Source organism: Engystomops pustulosus, chromosome 11, assembly GCF_040894005.1.
Source record: "Engystomops pustulosus chromosome 11, aEngPut4.maternal, whole genome shotgun sequence".
In the NCBI taxonomy this organism is placed as follows: Eukaryota; Metazoa; Chordata; class Amphibia; order Anura; family Leptodactylidae; genus Engystomops; species Engystomops pustulosus.
The window spans coordinates 89,481,728-89,499,158 of NC_092421.1; positions in this window are offsets into that span (position 1 = coordinate 89,481,728).

A 17,431-nucleotide genomic window follows, 5' to 3' on the forward strand; every position below is an offset into this window, starting at 1 on the left:
AAAAGTTACATTGGAATAAGCTCAGCACTTTCCTATTATATCTGCAACACAAAATGTATCTTTTATGTTTCTGTTCTAATTGTTTATTCTGTCATCTGTTTGTTTTCCCTCAGTATTTAATAAACTCATATTGTATAAGGCTTTCATAGTTACACAAACTTTCTTCTTATTCTTCATTTCTTTTATACAGAAATACATTTGTAAAATTATTATTATCATCTATCTATCTCCTATCTATCTATCTCCTATCTATCTATCTATCTATCTCCTATCTATCTATCTCCTATCTATCTCCTATCTATCTATGTATCTCCTATCTATCTCCTATCTATCTATCTATCTCCTATCTATCTATCTATCTATCTATCTATCTCCTATCTATCTATCTCCTATCTATCTATCTATCTATCTATCTATCTATCTATCTATCTATCTATCTATCTCCTATCTATCTATCTATCTATCTATCTATCTATCTATCTATCTATCTCCTATCTATCTCCTATCTATCTATCTATCTATCTATCTATCTCCTATCTATCTATCTATCTATCTATCTATCTATCTATCTATCTATCTCCTATCTATCTCCTATCTATCTATCTATCTATCTATCTATCTATCTATCTATCTATCTATCTCCTATCTATCTATCTATCTATCTATCTATCTATCTCCTATCTATCTATCTCCTATCTATCTCCTATCTATCTATCTATCTATCTATCTATCTATCTATCTATCTATCTATCTATCTATCTCCTATCTATCTATCTATCTATCTATCTCCTATCTATCTATCTATCTCCTATCTATCTATCTATCTCCTATCTATCTATCTATCTATCTATCTATCTATCTATCTCCTATCTATCTATCACCTATCTATCTATCTATCTATCTATCTATCTATCTATCTATCTATCTCCTATCTATCTATCTATCTATCTATCTCCTATCTATCTATCTATCTATCTATCTCCTATCTATCTATCTATCTATCTATCTATCTATCTATCTATCTATCTATCTATCTATCTATCTATCTCCTATCTATTACACTTACTAACCATATAACCACTTGAATAATTATCTAAAGTGGCACATTCATTAGCTGCGCCCGGGTCTAGGTATTTTTGGGGTTCTTTATCCTCTTTGTCACATAACAAGACACGAGGATTATACATGGCACATGTTCTGTGTGTGAGGATGGGGGATTTGGGGTCATTGTTATGGATTTAGCGTTGGGGCCCAGTAGCTTCCCCTTATCTGTTGGTTAATATTCTCCTCTAGGAACATCTGTGTGCACTATATAAAAATAAAGAATCCAAAATATCCAACACCAATATCCTAATTCTACACCCTAATGGGCACAGCTCCGTCCAGCCTTGGGCTTCATTGTACACACAGGGCTTTGTGATGCCACCAATCTGTAAGCTGATCAGATATTTGTACAGAAATAACCCTGCAGGAAATAGTCAATGCTCCATTAATAGTAAATGAATTTTCAGGATTATGCCCTGGTGGCCTGGAGTGCCCGCGTGGCATATGTGTCATGTAATGATCCCTTCCTGGCACTAGGTCCAGGCATGGAGGTGATCAGGTTGGGTTCAGGAGATGGAGGGGATGGTGGATCTGAGTCTGAACCAAGATGTGGCAGAAGATACCCTCATTACAGGAGGACGGGTAGTGGCACTGCCGCCCGCCGCTGTCATTTCTGCTTTCTGATTTTAGCTTCTGGTAAATCCTCTTGAGCTGCATCTGTTGAACCTGCTGTTATCCTGAGCAAAGCAGATAATACTCCATAACCCCAGGATTGCCTGCCCTGTCCTACCTCTCCTCTACAAGCTCCTCCTGGCACTACCAACAATAGCGCTGCCCTGTCCTACATCGAAACCCTGTCCTGCCACCCCTCTATATGTGCCACACAGCACTACCATAGTGCTGAAACCCTGTCCTACTTGTCTACCAACCAAATCATCTCCTACCTCTCTGCCAACCATACCCTGTCCTACCTCTCTGCCAACCATACCCTGTCCTACCTCTCTGCCAACCATACCCTGTCCTACCTCTCTTCCAACCAAACCATCTCCTACCTCTCTGCCAACCATACCCTGTCCTACCTCTGTGCCAACCATACCCTGTCCTACCTCTCTGCCAACCATACCCTGTCCTACCTCTCTGCCAACCAAACCATCTCCTACCTCCCTGCCAACCAAATCATCTCCTACCTCTCTGCCAACCATACCCTGTCCTACCTCTCTGCCAACCATACCCTGTCCTACCTCTCTGCCAACCATACCCTGTCCTACCTCTCTGCCAACCATACCCTGTCCTACCTCTCTGCCAACCAAATCATCTCCTACCTCTCTGCCAACCATACCCTGTCCTACCTCTCTGCCAACCATACCCTGTCCTACCTCTGTGCCAACCATACCCTGTCCTACCTCTGTGCCAACCATACCCTGTCCTACCTCTCTGCCAACCAAATCATCTCCTACCACTCTGCCAACCATGCCCTGTCCTACCTCTCTGCCAACCATACCCTGTCCTACCTCTCTGCCAACCATACCCTGTCCTACCTCTCTGCCAACCATACCCTGTCCTACCTCTCTGCCAACCATACCCTGTCCTACCTCTCTTCCAACCAAACCATCTCCTACCTCTCTGCCAACCATACCCTGTCCTACCTCTGTGCCAACCATACCCTGTCCTACCTCTGTGCCAACCATACCCTGTCCTACCTCTCTGCCAACCAAATCATCTCCTACCACTCTGCCAACCATGCCCTGTCCTACCTCTCTGCCAACCATACCCTGTCCTACCTCTCTGCCAACCATACCCTGTCCTACCTCTCTGCCAACCATACCCTGTCCTACCTCTCTTCCAACCAAACCATCTCCTACCTCTCTGCCAACCATACCCTGTCCTACCTCTGTGCCAACCATACCCTGTCCTACCTCTCTGCCAACCATACCCTGTCCTACCTCTCTGCCAACCAAACCATCTCCTACCTCCCTGCCAACCAAATCATCTCCTACCTCCCTGCCAACCATACCCTGTCCTACCTCTCTGCCAACCATACCCTGTCCTACCTCTCTGCCAACCATACCCTGTCCTACCTCTCTGCCAACCAAATCATCTCCTACCTCTCTGCCAACCATACCCTGTCCTACCTCCCTGCCAACCAAATCATCTCCTACCTCTCTGCCAACCATACCCTGTCCTACCTCTTTGCCAATCAAACCATCTCCTACCTCTCTGCCAACCATACCCTGCCCTACCTCTCTGCCAACCATACCCTGTCCTACCTCTCTGCCAACCAAATCATCTCCTACCTCTCTGCCAACCATACCCTGTCCTACCTCTCTGCCAACCATACCCTGTCCTACCTCTCTGCCAACCATACCCTGTCCTACCTCTCTGCCAACCATACCCTGTCCTACCTCTCTGCCAACCATACCCTGTCCTACCTCTGTGCCAACCATACCCTGTCCCACCTCTCTGCCAACCATACCCTGTCCTACCTCTCTGCCAACCATACCCTGTCCTACCTCTCTGCCAACCATACCCTGTCCTACCTCTCTGCCAACCATACCCTGTCCTACCTCTCTGCCAACCAAACCATCTCCTACCTCCCTGCCAACCAAATCATCTCCTACCTCTCTGCCAACCATACCCTGTCCTACCTCTCTGCCAACCATACCCTGTCCTACCTCTCTGCCAACCATACCCTGTCCTACCTCTCTGCCAACCATACCCTGTCCTACCTCTCTGCCAACCAAATCATCTCCTACCTCTCTGCCAACCATACCCTGTCCTACCTCTCTGCCAACCATACCCTGTCCTACCTCTGTGCCAACCATACCCTGTCCTACCTCTGTGCCAACCATACCCTGTCCTACCTCTCTGCCAACCAAATCATCTCCTACCACTCTGCCAACCATGCCCTGTCCTACCTCTCTGCCAACCATACCCTGTCCTACCTCTCTGCCAACCATACCCTGTCCTACCTCTCTGCCAACCATACCCTGTCCTACCTCTCTGCCAACCATACCCTGTCCTACCTCTCTTCCAACCAAACCATCTCCTACCTCTCTGCCAACCATACCCTGTCCTACCTCTGTGCCAACCATACCCTGTCCTACCTCTGTGCCAACCATACCCTGTCCTACCTCTCTGCCAACCAAATCATCTCCTACCACTCTGCCAACCATGCCCTGTCCTACCTCTCTGCCAACCATACCCTGTCCTACCTCTCTGCCAACCATACCCTGTCCTACCTCTCTGCCAACCATACCCTGTCCTACCTCTCTTCCAACCAAACCATCTCCTACCTCTCTGCCAACCATACCCTGTCCTACCTCTGTGCCAACCATACCCTGTCCTACCTCTCTGCCAACCATACCCTGTCCTACCTCTCTGCCAACCAAACCATCTCCTACCTCCCTGCCAACCAAATCATCTCCTACCTCCCTGCCAACCATACCCTGTCCTACCTCTCTGCCAACCATACCCTGTCCTACCTCTCTGCCAACCATACCCTGTCCTACCTCTCTGCCAACCAAATCATCTCCTACCTCTCTGCCAACCATACCCTGTCCTACCTCCCTGCCAACCAAATCATCTCCTACCTCTCTGCCAACCATACCCTGTCCTACCTCTTTGCCAATCAAACCATCTCCTACCTCTCTGCCAACCATACCCTGCCCTACCTCTCTGCCAACCATACCCTGTCCTACCTCTCTGCCAACCAAATCATCTCCTACCTCTCTGCCAACCATACCCTGTCCTACCTCTCTGCCAACCATACCCTGTCCTACCTCTCTGCCAACCATACCCTGTCCTACCTCTCTGCCAACCATACCCTGTCCTACCTCTCTGCCAACCATACCCTGTCCTACCTCTGTGCCAACCATACCCTGTCCCACCTCTCTGCCAACCAAATCATTTCCTACCTCTCTTCCAACCAAACCATCTCCTACCTCTCTGCCAACCATACCCTGTCCTACCTCTCTTCCAACCAAACCATCTCCTACCTCTCTGCCAACCATACCCTGTCCTACCTCTGTGCCAACCATACCCTGTCCTACCTCTCTGCCAACCATACCCTGTCCTACCTCTCTGCCAACCAAACCATCTCCTACCTCCCTGCCAACCAAATCATCTCCTACCTCCCTGCCAACCATACCCTGTCCTACCTCTCTGCCAACCATACCCTGTCCTACCTCTCTGCCAACCATACCCTGTCCTACCTCTCTGCCAACCAAATCATCTCCTACCTCTCTGCCAACCATACCCTGTCCTACCTCCCTGCCAACCAAATCATCTCCTACCTCTCTGCCAACCATACCCTGTCCTACCTCTTTGCCAATCAAACCATCTCCTACCTCTCTGCCAACCATACCCTGCCCTACCTCTCTGCCAACCATACCCTGTCCTACCTCTCTGCCAACCAAATCATCTCCTACCTCTCTGCCAACCATACCCTGTCCTACCTCTCTGCCAACCATACCCTGTCCTACCTCTCTGCCAACCATACCCTGTCCTACCTCTCTGCCAACCATACCCTGTCCTACCTCTGTGCCAACCATACCCTGTCCCACCTCTCTGCCAACCAAATAATTTCCTACCTCTCTTCCAACCAAACCATCTCCTACCTCTCTGCCAACCATACCCTGTCCTACCTCTCTTCCAACCAAACCATCTCCTACCTCTCTGCCAACCATACCCTGTCCTACCTCTGTGCCAACCATACCCTGTCCTACCTCTCTGCCAACCATACCCTGTCCTACCTCTCTGCCAACCAAACCATCTCCTACCTCCCTGCCAACCAAATCATCTCCTACCTCCCTGCCAACCATACCCTGTCCTACCTCTCTGCCAACCATACCCTGTCCTACCTCTCTGCCAACCATACCCTGTCCTACCTCTCTGCCAACCAAATCATCTCCTACCTCTCTGCCAACCATACCCTGTCCTACCTCCCTGCCAACCAAATCATCTCCTACCTCTCTGCCAACCATACCCTGTCCTACCTCTTTGCCAATCAAACCATCTCCTACCTCTCTGCCAACCAAATCATCTCCTACCTCCCTGCCAACCATACCCTGTCCTACCTCTCTGCCAACCATACCCTGTCCTACCTCTCTGCCAACCAAATCATCTCCTACCTCCCTGCCAACCAAATCATCTCCTACCTCTCTGCCAACCATACCCTGCCCTACCTCTCTGCCAACCATACCCTGTCCTACCTCTCTGCCAACCAAATCATCTCCTACCTCTCTGCCAACCATACCCTGTCCTACCTCTCTGCCAACCATACCCTGTCCTACCTCTCTGCCAACCATACCCTGTCCTACCTCTCTGCCAACCATACCCTGTCCTACCTCTGTGCCAACCATACCCTGTCCCACCTCTCTGCCAACCAAATCATTTCCTACCTCTCTACCAACCATGCCCTGTCCTACCTCTCTGCCAACCATACCCTGTCCTACCTCTCTGCCAACCATACCCTGTCCTACCTCTCTGCCAACCATACCCTGTCCTACCTCTCTGCCAACCAAATCATTTCCTACCTCTCTACCAACCATACCCTGTCCTACCTCTCTGCCAACCAAATCATCTCCTACCTCTCTACCAACCATGCCGTGTCCTACCTCTCTGCCAACCATACCCTGTCTTACCTCTCTGCCAACAATGCCCTGTCTTGCCTCTCCTTGACAAGAATGTCCTGGCACTAACCATAATAGTTCCACCATGTCCCAGCACTCGTCTATATGTGCCTCCCTGTCTTACATCTCCTATAAAGGGACTTTCTGTCGGAGAGTTCTCTGCCCTGTCCTACATCTCTAACAACCCTTCTTCTCTATATGTGCCCCCTGGCACTCTCCTGCCCTACATTTCCAGTAATAGCACTACCCTGTCCATCCTTTCTTCTATACGTGGCCCCTGGCACTGCGGCTCCAGAAATAGCTTTGCCCTGTCCTGCATTTCTTACCTCTACATATTTAGTAGTTATTCTCCATATTCCTGACCACGTGTGGCCAATGTCGTGTCCTGCACCTCTACTGACACTGCCCCGTGCCACCAGTAATAGTCCTATTATCCATGGCCTCATCCCCTGCCAACCCTGCAGTTACCTACCTCTTCTGTGTCCACACTATCCAGAACCTTCATCTACTTTACGGCTCTAGATCTTTTCTAGAATCTCTTCCTGGCACCACATCTCCTCTGCCAGCCTGCCCTCCCTCTCTTCTGTCTTGCCCGGTCATATCTTCCTTTGCTCTTTTCTATTGTTTGCAGTACCCAATCCAGGGGTGCAGTGAAATGGGGTGCATAGCCAAAGCTGTATCTTGACATGGTGCATGCATCCAAATGACAACACAGATCAGAAGCTGAACTTTTGCACCATTTTGCCTTAAAGGTAAGTAAATTGCTGTAGATCTATAGCAATATGTTACCCCAGCGCCACCATCCTCTACAGGCTGTGTTTGGTATTGCAGATTATTTGGTCTGAGCTACAATAGCAGCTGCTGCCTTGGGTACAATTCCTTCTCAATGACGTCCTGGGTGTACACCATGTATGATACCCGGAGAGCATGGATAGTGTATGGGATCCATAGGGGCTGTAATACACATCTCCCACACTGAGCGCCCTTTAGCCATCATCACCAAATTCCTGAAAATCTTTTGTCTGTGAGGCTGCGGTGGGTCAATTACAAACAGGTTCTACAGACCTGACAAGACCAGGGATTAGGAAACCTGTTTAATCCATGAAAGGTTCATTCTCTTTCCCCCATTTGTCATTAAGGATAGATGAGAGCATTGCATAAATACTAGCACCCCGACATAACGTATCACAGACTGATCCGGAGTCATTTGGCATGATAAGCCAGAGCTGCATTCACACATCAGAGCCCAAATCTCCCAGCATTCTCTAGGTGTCCGGTGTTTGCATTCTTGGAAGTGCCCGCATATAAATTAAGATATTAATAAACTCAAAGTATCAAAATTATGTTAAATTCTTAAAATAAATCAGCTTTCTGTGTCTTGTTACTTTGCAGCTGTCACATAAAATCCACATATGTAGTCTGTAGTCAGAGGGAGGGAGGGGGGGAATGGTTATTTATCAAGATTTTGATCCACTATCAGAACCAGCAGATCCTGGCAAGTGACAAGTCAGTGCGCCGATCCACAGCACCTCCTGGCCGGATAAGATGTTGCTCATCGGGGGGGGGGGGGGGGGGGGGGGGGTGGATGTGAATGCATTTAGTAAAGTTGGGTAACTTATTCCTTCCTAGCCCGCAGGCTGTTTAAGACTGGGGGCGGCAGGACTGGCAGTGTTCGCCTCCCCCCCCCTTTTGTTTTATTCTAATTAAACCCCCCCCCTGGTTCCGTCCCCTGCCGGGGGTTTTTTCTGGGCAGCCAATCAAGTGGCCAGGAAGTGCTCCTGGCCACTTGATGGCGCTAGCCCTGGGCTATTTAGCCCCGAGCGCGGAGCTAGTCCAGCCTCTTTTGGACTTGCTCCGCGCTCAAGAGATTGGCCGGCGTGACGGGGGCTCCGGCCGCTCCAGCGCTGCCTGTGGTTGCGCGGTATTCCCGCAGCATGGGTGCTGCTCGAGGGGTGGGTCCCGCGCGCGTAGCCCTGAGGGACGGTGTAGCCACCGCTCTCGTTCAGCCCGCTCTTTTTCCCGCTCTTCCTGTGCGAGCCGCCGCTGGTCCGGCGGGCGAATCGGTGAACGACGGTATTCCTCGGGAGGAGGTGGCGGTGTCCTACACTTCGTTCGACAAGGCAGTGCTTTTGGTTAATGCAGCGGGCCCTGGGGCCCTTATGGCCAAGTCGGATATTGAATCTGCCTTCCGCCTCCTTCCGGTGCATCCGTCCTCTTTTCATTTGCTGGGTTGTAGGATAAATGAGTCTTTCTTTGTGGACATGTGCCTTCCTATGGGTTGTTCTATTTCTTGCAGTTATTTTGAAATGTTCAGTAGTTTTCTTGAATGGGTAGTCCGTTTGGAGTCAGGTTCCAATGGGATTATTCATTATCTGGATGATTTTCTATTCATAGGTAAGAACGGTTCAGCTGATTGTTTGAGGCTGCTGAATGTTTTTCGCTGTATGGCTGAGTATTTTGGAGTTCCGTTGTCGGCTGAGAAGACTGAGGGCCCTACTACAAGGCTGACCTTTTTGGGAATCCTTATTGATTCCGAGGCAATGACCCTTGGCCTCCCAGCCGAAAAGTTGGAACGCTTGCGTGGAGACATTGATCGGTGTTTATTGTCGGAAAAAGTTACGTTGCAGCGCTTGCAGTCGTTGTTAGGGCAGTTAGCTTTTGCATGCAGGATTTTTCCTATGGGTAGGGTTTTTTCGAGGAGGTTGTCACTAGCTACGTCTGGCACCATCAAGCCGTATCATCACATTCGTTTGACTTTGGTCTTGAAGGCAGACCTGAAGGTGTGGCGGTCCTTTTTGACTGATTATAGCGGTGTGTCGGCCTTTCTGGAGCAGGAGATTGACAACGCCGATTTACAGCTGTATACGGATGCGGCAGGGTCAGTAGGCTACGGCGCAATTTTTGAGAAAAAGTGGTCTGCAGAGCGTTGGCCCGTGCAGTGGGTGGAAAGAGATTTCACTAAGAATTTGACGTTGCTGGAACTCTTTCCGATCGTGGTGGCGGTGGAGCTGTGGGGGCAAGAGATGAGGAATAAGAGAATTCGTTTTTGGTCAGACAACGAGAGCACGGTTCAGGCTTTGAATAATCTAACCTCAAGTTCACTGCAGGTGTTGGCCTTGCTCAGACATTTGGTGTTGCGCTGCTTACAGTTGAATGTTGTTTTCAGGGCTAGACATGTTCCTGGTGAATTTAATGTTGTTGCTGATGTATTATCTCGTTTTCAGCTTCAGCGTTTCAGGGATTTCCACCCCCTGGCGGATCAGGAGGGGTCCCCCTGCCCCCTTTTCCTGTGGGATCTGGTGGTGCACAGTTGACCCCATTGATGCAGTCCTCGTTGGCGGAGAGTACTTGGAATAGCCATGGTAAGGCGTAGGGAGAGTGGTTTAGTTTGCTGTCAGCTGAACAAGGGGATGCTGTAGCGGTAGCTAAGGCTACTACGTTGCGTTATTTAGCAGGGCTGCGGGCGGACGGTTTGTCGGTCGCGGCGGTAAAAAAGAAGCTGGCCGGGGTGTCATTTGTTCTGAAACTGTGGGGCCTGCATGACGTTACAAAAGATTTTCAGGTCCAATTGCTGTTGCGGGGTTGGGGAAAGGAACCAGTTGTCAAGGATTTGCGCAGACCTGTTTCCTTTGCGTTGTTGCAGCGTTTATGCGTGGCTGCCGTGGATATATGCTCCTCGGAGTATGAGGCGTTACTGCTACAGTGTAGCTTTGCGCTGGCTTTCTTTTGCGCATTGAGGGTCAGTGAATTAGTGGCTGCGTCCAGCCGGGCGAAGGCTAGCTTAGTAGAAGGGGACGTTATCGTGGTGGGGGATTTTGTGAAGGTCCTGGTGAGGAGATCTAAAACGGACATTTTGGCGCGGGCCGCTGGCTGTCGGTGGGCAAGGTGGGTGGCCCCTTTTGCCCTTTCCTTTTGTTGGGTAGATTCATCGCGCAGCGCCCAAAAGCCCCCCCCTTCTTGTGTCATAGGGACGGTTCCCCCCTCACGAAATTTCAGTTTACTTCTTTGTTTAAGAAGGCGCTGGCGTGCGCAGGTGCGCCTGTGTCGGAGTTCGGGACTCATTCATTCCGGATAGGGGCCGCAACGACGGCCGATGCGGCGGGGCTCTCGGATGCTGATATTATGCGCATTGGCAGGTGGAAGTCTGATTGCTTTAGGCGTTATATTCGCCCAAATCTGCTGTTGGACTAACTTGTTTTTCTTTTGCAGAGTTTGCCCGTCCGAAAGTTTGGATTGTCGGTCATTCATACATACATTGGGCTGCACGGAGGGCCAGGAGGCCTGAATTTAGGTTTTACCTCCGCAGAGCTGTCTTGGAGGGGAATTAGAGGCCTTAAATGGCTCCAAGTTTTGCCGGAGGTGGTGGCCATCAGCAAGGCTTCTTCGGGGCCTACAATACTCGTTGTCCACGCCGGGGGGAATGATATGTGTTCAACTCGCCTCGCTGATTTGATTTCGGTGATGAAATCGGATTTCGAGCGTTTTTCCGCCTTTTTCAGTGATCTTGTGGTGGTGTGGTCGGAGGTAGTGCCACGGGTGATTTGGAATGGCGCCCGCAACCCCGATTCCATTGAGAGGGCTAGGCGCATGCTCAATATGCGGGTAGCCCGTTTTGTGAGGTCCAGAGGTGGCGTAGTTATACGCCATAGGCAGTTGGAGGGGGATAACTCGGGCCTTATGAGAGAGGACGGGGTTCATCTGAATGAGATTGGTCTGGATATTTTTATATCGGGCCTTCAGGACGCCATTGAGAGGGCCCTGTTCCTTTTGTGTGGGGGTCGGAGCACAGTGTAGGGATACACTGTACTCCTAGTGGCCTGTGGTGGAATCTGGACCCTCTCGGCTTACGTCGAAATCACCTGTCACCAACAAGGACATGCCCCCGCGTAGACGGGGCCAGGCATGCGAGGTGAATAATGCCGGAAGGGTCTGGGTCTTCCCACAGGTCAGTTTAATTGTTTGTAAATATTGTTAATAAATAAAGCTGTGGCCGACCTCCACTTTTTTCCCATCAGACAGCCTCACGTTTAGTTTTTAAGCAGGGGACGGGTGGGGGTTATACCATTGGGTTGGTTTTGTTTGATACTGCCAGTCTATGGGATCTTATTGGGCATCTTATTCGCTGTTCCCCAACTTTCCCCTACAAATAGAAAAATCCTATGAGAGTGGGGATGTCTTAAAGGGACTGATAAGAAGTCTGCGCTCTATAATCCTGGTCTATACATATACTGGGGGTGTCAGGATGAGGAAGGGGGTGACAGCAGCAGAAGCCGTCAGATTACACTAAAGAGATTATCAAGCAGAGACGTTCAAGGAGAAGGACGGATCATAGAGTCAGAGGGCAGGTGCAAGAACCAACGTCACTCCAGAAATCCTTAGCAACATCCCTAAACAAAGGCCTGATCTCTGCACACAGGAGGAAGGACACATTGCTGCTACAACAGCGCCTAAGGATTGGTAGACCAAAATGTGTGCAGGACTAGTAGGTCACATGACCATATGTGTGCAGGAGCGGGAGGTCACATGACCATATGTGTGCAGAACCAGCAGGTCACATGACCATATGTGTGCAGGACCAGTAGGTCACATGACCATATGTGTGCAGAACCAGCAGGTCACATGACCATATGTGTGCAGGAGCGGGAGGTCACATGACCATATGTGTGCAGAACCAGCAGGTCACATGACCATATGTGTGCAGGACAAGCAGGTCACATGACAATATGTGTGCAGAACCAGCAGGTCACATGACCATATGTGTGCAGGACCAGCAGGTCACATGACCATATGTGTGCAGGACAAGCAGGTCACATGACCATATGTGTGCAGGGCCAGTAGGTCACATGACCATATGTGTGCAGGGCCAGTAGGTCACATGACCATATGTGTGCAGGACCAGCAGGTCACATGACCATATGTGTGCAGGGCCAGTAGGTCACATGACCATATGTGTGCAGGACCAGCAGGTCACATGACCATATGTGTGCAGGACCAGCAGGTCACATGACCATATGTGTGCAGGACCAGCAGGTCACATGACCATATGTGTGCAGGACCAGCAGGTCACATGACCATATGTGTGCAGGACCAGCAGGTCACATGACCATATGTGTGCAGGACCAGCAGGTCAAATGACCATATGTGTGCAGGACCAGCAGGTCACATGACCATATGTGTGCAGGACCAGCAGGTCACATGACCATATGTGTGCAGGACCAGCAGGTCACATGACCATATGTGTGCAGGACCAGCAGGTCACATGGCCATATGTGTGCAGGACCAGCAGGTCAAATGACCATATGTGTGCAGGACCAGCAGGTCACATGACCATATGTGTGCAGGACCAGCAGGTCACATGACCATATGTGTGCAGGACCAGCAGGTCACATGACCATATGTGTGCAGGACCAGCAGATCACATGACCATATGTGTGCAGGACCAGCAGGTCACATGACCATATGTGTGCAGGACCAGCAGGTCACATGACCATATGTGTGCAGGACCAGCAGGTCAAATGACCATATGTGTGTCACATGACTATATATCGAGTTGGGTTATAGAGCCAGTATAACAGAAAGCAGCTGGTAACATATCCACAATTGGGCAGAGACCCCTGACCTTCGCCATCGGCCGTCGTATTGGGGGCAGTTACGTGTCACATTTCACCTTTTTCATACATTTTTTTATCAGTTTGCAGCAGAGATTCCAGAAATGTGCACATGGCGAAGTGTCCTGGGTGTGTAGAAGTTTAGGGGGTCTGTAGTTAGGGGGGTGGTCTTCCGTCTGAAAACCTTGGGGGTGTCTGTATTTTGGAGGGTTTTTTTCAGAGTCTGTTTGAATTTAAAGGACTTGTCCAGTTTCAGTAAATAATTGATATGGTTTGTGTAAGGAAAAGTTGTACAATTTTCCAATATACTTCAGGATCTCTGCTTGCTGCCATTCCATAGAAAGCTTCTATTTTTACTTCAAATGGAGAGAAATCTGACCATGGTCACACAGGTGCACGTTATATCACACAGGTGCACGGCTCATTATATCACACAGGTGCACGGCACGTTATATCACACAGGTGCACGGCTCATTATATCACACAGGTGCACGGCACGTTATATCACACAGGTGCGCGCAGAGCCGGATCCTCATTGGCGCTCTTGGAGCGCCAGCGCCGGGCCCCCGGATCCAGATTTATTGCTTAGGGGCCCCCGGCCTGGCACTCCAATATCGCCAATGATTAAGCTCCTGCTGGGGCCCCGCCGGACACATCGGCAGTCGGGCAGGGGCCTCCGTCCGTCCGGACCGGAAGCTCCTGCCCGTCACTGTACAGTGCTCGATGCGGCCGTTTCCGGCCGCTCGAGCACTATAACTGGAGCGATGTGGCCGGAAAACCACCCCGGCGCACATCGCTCCAGGAACTAGGATGCGCGGCTGCGTGATGACGTCATCACGCAGCCGCGCACCCTATTCTGCCCAGACGCGGCAAGAAGAAACAAGATGAGGGACCTGAGGTGAGTATAAGGTTTTATTTTTTTAATAGAACAGCAGTAAAAGATGGTGGGGGCCCTAAATATATAAAATAATTAATTGGGGGGGGGGCAGCAACATATTAATTAATAAATTAAGGGGGCAGCAGCATATTAACTATTTATTTGGGGGGGCAGCAGCATATTAACTATTTATTTGGGGGGGCAGCAGCATATTAACTATTTATTTGGGGGGGCAGCAGCATATTAACTATTTATTTGGGGGGGCAGCAGCATATTAACTATTTATTTGAGGGGCAGCCGCATATTAAATAAATAATTCTGGGAGGGACAGCATATTAAATAATTAATTGTGTGTGGAGGGTTAGAATATTAACTATTAACTCCTTCACCCTCTTCAGCATACGTGTACGGCGTAGCGGTGCGGGGGCTGTATGAAGATGGCTCACGGGCTGAGCCCTCTTCAAACAGAGGTATGGTTTTCTGCATATTGCAGCAAAGACCCACTGCTAATAACCGTGATTGGTGCTAGCACCAACTACGGGTATTAACCGGTCTGATGCCGCCGCCAACATTTAAAGGATGGTGGCACGTTGGTGCAATCATCTTACAACGTCACTGTACGACGTCATCGGGGCAGCGATCGGTTGCCATGACAGCCTTGGGTCTTTGTCAGACCCAAGGCTGCATGGTTTCTGCAGATTCGTTACAATGTGCCAGTGGAATATACTGCAATACAGTTGTATAGCAGTAGTATTGCAGTATATGGTAGAAACGGGTCTAAAAAATAGTAAAAAAAAAAAAGTTTAAAAAAATAAATCCCCCCCCCTTTCCCTAGAACTGATATTAAATTTATTAAACAGTAAAAATCACAAACACGTTAGGTATCGCCGTGTCTCAAAATGTCTGGTCTTTCAAAATATAAAAACCGTTATTGCTGATGTTGAACTACATTGCTGAAAATAGCGCCCAAATGTCCGAGATGTGACTTTTACACCATTTTACATCACATAAATAATGTAACAAAAACTGATAAAAAGGTCTCGCAGTCCTCAAAATGGTAGCAAAGAAAACTTCAGCTCATCCCGGCCAAAAAATGACTCCTCCACATCTCAGTACCTTATATACTCAAGTATAAGCCAACCTTTATATAGCCAGCACCTGCCCCTGATATAGCTCTCCTCCTGCACCTGTATATAGCCTCCCTCCAGCCCCTATATAGCCAGCCAGTCCCCATATACACCCAGGTCCTGCCCCTGATGTAGCCTGCCCCCCTATATAGCCAGCCAGTCCCCATATACACCCAGGTCCTGCCCCTGATGTAGCCTGCCCCCCTATATAGCCAGCCAGTCCCCATATACACCCAGGTCCTGCCCCTGATGTAGCCTGCCCCCCTATATAGCCAGCTCCTGCTATGCTATAAAGCTTGCACCTGCCCCTGATATAGCTCTCCTCCTGCCCCATATATAGCCAGCCAGTCCCCATATATACACAGCACCTGCTCCTGATATAGTTTGGGGGGGCAGTATATTAAATAATTACTTGAGGGGGCCAGCCTCTAAAATTCATGTGGCACCCCAGTATATTATAAAGGGCCATAAATAGGGAAATTAATTCATTAAAGGGATCAATGTATAAATTAAGTCATGGGGGAACCATTTATTGTGTAATTGGGAGGTGACATATAATTAGGGGTGCAGTATTACTCCGGGTCTGTAGTTTAGTAATATATGCAGGGAACACAGGTTTTATTATGGGGTATATTGGGGGGGGGGGCATATTTCTGTTATCCAGGTGGCATTGTGAGTAACTGGTATTTTTAGGTGCACAGTGTGGGGCATGTGCTGTCGGGAGCTGGAGACATCTGGTGGAAGATTCTTCAGCCATAAGTTACGCCGATTCTGGCCCTGAAGGAGAAGACATGTCACATGTGAGCTAATAGAGCACACTTCTGCCTGTGTCAGATCAGTATTGTACTCACTGACTAACCTTCTAGTGTGAGACATCTCTCTGCTTGTACTGTCCATGTCCTGATATATTCATAGTGTCTATAGTGAGGCAGCATTGGGGTGTGGGGTTATTGTCATCAGTTATTGTTATGGTTTTATCTTATTGATAATGTTGGTGCTGTGACTTCACTGTAATACCCCCTGTTCTGTGACATCTGTGTGTGTGTATTAACCCTCTGTCCTGTGACATCACTGTGTGTATTAACACTGGTCAGGGGTACAGTGTGGGGGGTATATGTGTGGGTACAGTGTGAACAGTTGTGGTGTGAGGGGTATATATGATATATGTGGGGGCACAGTGTGGTCAGTTGTGGTGTGAGGGGTATATATGATATATGTGGGCTACAGTGTGGTCAGTTGTGGTGTGAGGGGTATATATGATATATGTGGGCTACAGTGTGGTCAGTTGTGGTGTGAGGGGTATATATGATATATGTGGGGGGCACAGTGTGGTTAGTTGTGGTGTGAGGGGTATATATGATATATGTGGGGGCACAGTGTGGTCAGTTGTGGTGTGAGGGGTATATATGATATATGTGGGCTACAGTGTGGTCAGTTGTGGTGTGAGGAGTATATATGATATATGTGGGGGCACAGTGTGGTCAGTTGTGGTGTGAGGGGTATATATGATATGTGGGGGTACAGTGTGGTCAGTTGTGGTGTGAGGGGTATATATGATATATGTGGGGGTACAGTGTGGTCAGTTGTGGTGTGAGGGGTATATATGATATATGTGGGGGTACAGTGTGGTCAGTTGTGGTGTGAGGGGTATATATGATATATGTGGGGGTACAGTGTGAACAGTTGTGGTGTGAGGGGTATATATGATATATGTGGGGGCACAGTGTGGTCAGTTGTGGTGTGAGGGGTATATATGATATATGTGGGCTACAGTGTGGTCAGTTGTGGTGTGAGGGGTATATATGATATATGTGGGCTACAGTGTGGTCAGTTGTGGTGTGAGGGGTATATATGATATATGTGGGGGGCACAGTGTGGTTAGTTGTGGTGTGAGGGGTATATATGATATATGTGGGGGCACAGTGTGGTCAGTTGTGGTGTGAGGGGTATATATGATATATGTGGGCTACAGTGTGGTCAGTTGTGGTGTGAGGAGTATATATGATATATGTGGGGGCACAGTGTGGTCAGTTGTGGTGTGAGGGGTATATATGATATGTGGGGGTACAGTGTGGTCAGTTGTGGTGTGAGGGGTATATATGATATATGTGGGGGTACAGTGTGGTCAGTTGTGGTGTGAGGGGT